The sequence below is a fragment of the Lygodium microphyllum genome, chromosome 27 (assembly GCF_053477565.2).
Source record: "Lygodium microphyllum isolate KBCC chromosome 27, Lygodium_microphyllum_v1.1.10, whole genome shotgun sequence".
Classification (NCBI taxonomy): Eukaryota; Viridiplantae; Streptophyta; class Polypodiopsida; order Schizaeales; family Lygodiaceae; genus Lygodium; species Lygodium microphyllum.
In genome coordinates this window covers 34,616,681-34,621,675 of record NC_141161.1, presented here as the reverse complement: position 1 = coordinate 34,621,675, position 4,995 = coordinate 34,616,681, and positions in this window count along the sequence as shown.

Below are 4,995 nucleotides of genomic sequence, written 5' to 3'. Positions count from 1 at the left end.
ACCACATGACCATATAGACCCCATGATTGATACCATTGAAGAGCATATCACAATCCCACCATTGGTGCAACAAGCAACGCACTTGAGTACTAGAGGTATGAAGAAAATTAGAAGTTGCAAGTTGCTATCCATTACATATTCATCCAAATTGTTCCAAAGGATTTGTATTGTTCCATCTCTTGACATGTTTCTAATGGACTTGATTTGTAGTGGAAGGCACCACCGGGGAGGTTTGTATCATTGGCATGAATAGAAGGATAGAATAGGTTTATCCAAATCTTGCGATGGAGAGGCTTACCTTACACATCACTATAGAGTGGGATAGCCAAGGACATGGCATCACATCCCATCAAAACGAGTATTATAGAGCACTCAGATGTAAGCTTGCTTGTGCAACAAACTCATAGTGGGAAAGCATTTAATCTTCTTCATCATTAAGTAACAATAACAATGTTTTGTATTGTACAGAGGGTGGAAGAACTAAAGGTCTTGAATCTATGGTAGTGACATCAAACGTGGCACGCATAAATAGAGGTAAAGAAATGATGCTCATGAATTTCACATGCCATGGTCAAATGATGTGAAAGATTATAAACATTATATCATTACATGATATCAATAGTGATTTTTTGTCCTTTGCAAGGAAGAAAAGAATGCAAGATCATAGACTAGTAGCGCCAAGGCATGTGATAGCTATTAATAAACAAGCATGACTTGTGTTCCCTCCCTCCCCCCCCCCTTCCCCCGGCTCCCCCCTCCTCGACCCACAATACAATGTCAATAAGGATGATCTATCTTTTTACAAGGGGGATATAATTCAAGATGATGAACCTACAATGGTGGAGGATGTGTGAACCATACACATAGGTGAAGAAATGTGCCTCAATAATATTATCTACAGTAACATTCAGAAAGGAGAATATGTTGCTAATAGTGAGGTCTATGTGTAGAGGTCCATATAGATAGTTATGTAAAATTCCCCTTTTGCAAGATACTATCTCCCACACTACTACGATGGTGAAGGTGGAGTGGTGTACTACTCTCTGCGACCCATTTGAGAGAGGAAATACCTTATGAAGTGATCAACAAAGTGAGGCATTCTCACGATTGGCAGAGGCTTTGGAGGAGATCAACCAATATAAAATGATCGAGGTTGACAAAGAAACCACAAACACAACTGTTGACCCTTAGAAGAACAAGGTGGAAAATATAGAAAATCTAAAGCAGAAGACAAGGCCAAGATAAAAGTGAAACGGAAGATAAAGGCGCGGTGAGAAAAATCTGGAAACACAAGAAGCACAAAAAAGTCCTAAATCAAGGAGAGAGGCGCACAAGAAAAAGCGCAAGTTAATACTTTTGTGAAAGAGCGTAAGGTGCACCATGATTTATTTTGTAAAAGAGCATCAAGCTCTCACATGTGCAAATTGTAGATGGTTAGAGGTACGGTTTGAGGCCATGCCAATAGGGAAGAGGAGGAGAAGGGTTGCAGGAATGGGCCAAAAAGGGGATGACTGCCAAAAGGGAATTAGGGTTAGGGGTTTTCATAAAAGGTAAAAAGTGAATGAAGAAGCTCATTCTTGTGTGTGGCTAAAATTAGCTCTTCTCTTTTTCTTATTCTTCTCCTTGTTCTTGCTTGCTTGATCTTGTGCTTGAGAGAGGGTGTGTGAGAGTGTGAGGGAGTGAGTGTGTGAGGGTGAGGGACCATGGTGGAGAAGCTCTCCATCTTCTCCTCTCCTCTCTTCTCTTGTCTTGCTCACGGTAGTGGAGCTTGGAGCATGGAGCTTGAGGATTGAGCTTGCTTGAAGCTTGCACTTGGATCGTGGAGCTACTAGAGTGCTCAGGAGAGGAGGCAACTCGATCGGGCATGGAGGCAAGCTCACTACACTCATAGAGAGAGATAGCACGTTAGCTATGTGAGAGGTAACCATTAGTGCTCGGCTTGAAACCCTTGAAAGAATAAGCAATCCATGGGTCTTGGTGGTTTCGCCACAACAACAACATGTGATAGCATGGTGGTTTGTCTCCTTGAAGATAGTGCTGTCATGAAACTCCCATACCAAGGCAGAGTCAGTTGATGCCATGCATCTAGTTGATTGTGTACTCAAAAATATATGGATGCTAATTTTCCCATACTTTTCATTCAAGACAAATTGACTAAGCCCCCATCCAAATAGGTTTTTGATTTCTAATGATATCACAACATATTATTTAGAACATGCATCCATCCAAATACATTTTTGGATGGATATTTGACACATACTTACCACATGCAAGTTTTTAGACAATCCCTTGGAAGACCATGTCAACTTGGAAAGATAGACTTAGTGGACCAAGATCACATAACATGTGCAAGTTCTTGAACAAATTTTTGAATAATTTGTTAGTTTGGAAATATATATTTGTTACTACACTAGAAGTGCTACCATGCAAGGGTATGAAGCTATGTTAGAAAGAATAGTGGAACTATGCCTTATATTTATCTAGATTTATTGATTTATGAATCATGTTGAAGATGTTGAATGATGTGCTTTGGCCCAAATTTCTTTAAACCCTTCTTATATTTATGGACATATGATAAGATTTGTCACATAAAACCAACCCACCTTGACTTCACCTATATCACTAGATAAGGAGAGTAGAATTAACTTATGGCCTAAGGGGGACTTTGATATGTGGTAGCTCACCAATGTTCGAGATAGTCTAAATAAGAGTTTCTCAAATATCCAAGAAGACCATCCAATAGTCCTCAGCCATATGTAGCATTTAGAAGGCAGCACAATGTTGAAGCCTAATCTAAACCCAAGCCATCGATTAGAAAGTGATCATTGCAAATGACTAAAATCGTGAATCATGTCCCAAGAACATGCATTGGATTAGTGATACAAAAGTGTATCCTAGAAGCACCAATCACAAAGAATTCCCCAAGGCAAATGCCAAACATTTCATGGAGTCACGACTTCCCCCCTCAAATACCACTTTCCCTGGTTTCTTAAGAGATTGCACTTGATTTCATAACCCTTCATCAAGTATTAAAGCACCAACTTCTTGAAAAGATCATGAATCCTTTCTACATGAATACCTTTTGCCAATGCACTAAACTCATGTGGAAGGTTGTTCAATACCAAAGTAATAAGTTGACTCGTCCTTATTTATTGTTGTCAAATTTTCAGTTACATAGGACACTTTAAAAGTGGGAGTGTTGTCATGGGTGGGATAAGAGGGAGAGTTATAATGATTTTTGGGGTAGACATGATGGGGATTTTCTAATTTGAGAAGACAAACTCTAAACTAGATGGTTATGGAGATTATTACTCCCACTCCTACTATGTTTTGTGTTTCTTATGGTTCAAGGTTGGATGCTTAATGATGGAATGCTGTTGCAAATGAGAAGCATGAGAAATGTCGACCCATGTCATCCCTTATTTTTAGGATTTAGCTACCCCATTTTGAGATAGGGAGGTATACTTGGTGTGTACCACATTCCCACATATCATGATTTTTCTTTTGGTTCATTGCCTTTGTGTGACCTCTTCTTGAACTCAGCGCTTGAATATTAACCAAGGCCAAATTAGCCCACATCGATGCAGACTACTTTGGATATACAATTGTTAGCATCAATGTGATGGTCATGAAATAAATATAATCCATCACCAAGTTATTAACCATTTGAGAATAGCAAGATTTAGAGTTCTATTAAGGGCACTTGTGGCCACCTATTGGGTCTTTCAATCCTTGAAGAAAGAGCACACTTGTTGCCATAGGTACCAAGAGATACACATGGAAACTTGCCAAAATACTATTGGTTTAACCTTTCAAATTCCAGCATTCATAGCCTACAACTTGCATTAGCAAAAAATAAGTAAGATTTAGTATTTATATAGGTATTGAAAATTATATTGCAATTATAATTCAGTTTGTGATTAGGACTACAACATCCCAATAGCTTAGATTTTATCTTCTTATGAAGGATAGAGATAGCATTGGGATCAATTGTTATAGGATTAGCAAAATGCCTCCCAAGAAAAGGCCCAAAAAATGCAATTCAAAGTAGCATATGTCAGTCCAAATAGCTTAGCTCCATTATTTATATATATGATTTTTGAAAAGAATCCCATTTAATGATTGAGATTTGGGTGACTACACCAATAAGAAAGGGATTCAAATGGCTCTAAAACTCTCACATGCAAAAACTTTGTGGTTTGGACATTCCCAAATGCAAGATAAGGGTCTTTCCCCAAATGCAGTCTACAGATTAGGGGACCAATGGAGACCATAATCTTGTGTTGTGCCTTGCATTTGTGAGCATGTGCAACATGTGGTGTGCTGGAAGAAGCATAACAAGTGTGACACAAGTTTCCATCGTAGGATTTAGTCTCTTGGACTACAATAATTAGTGAATATGTTAAGGAAGGACACAATGATGAGGCCTTGATATGCTTTGGGAACATGAGAGTAGAGGTGGATAATAAAGAGGGTTATAGCCCCCCTTTACAACACCTCATACACACTCTCTCCTCCATCCCCACATGCTTGTCTCATCAAGCACGGTGGATCTCTCTCTCTCTCTCAGAGTGCACCAGTAAGTTTTGACACATACCCAATGGTCCCCTAAATCTAGAGTTACTTAGACACACTATTGATGAACCCTTGAATCTGGAGCTGTTTACTATTGTCATGCTCATTGTTGTCCTACTCAGTGGTATTGTATAATGTGCTATCCACCTTTGATCAATAGCACAGATTTTATTGTGCAGCTCACTAGTGTCAAGCAAAGGTGCATGTATCAGAGCCTACTACATATTTCCATGTGGATCACTCAGTGTTAAAGAAAATGTGCCAATAGCACAACTTGGTGTCTATGTTATACAACTCACTTAGTGCTAGGCAAAGGTGCAAACACCACAACTCACTGCTATTGTACATGTTGTAGTGTGAGGTGTAGCAAAGGATCCGTGCTAAGAACTTATTAGTAAATGCAAGTGCATGCATTGTGGA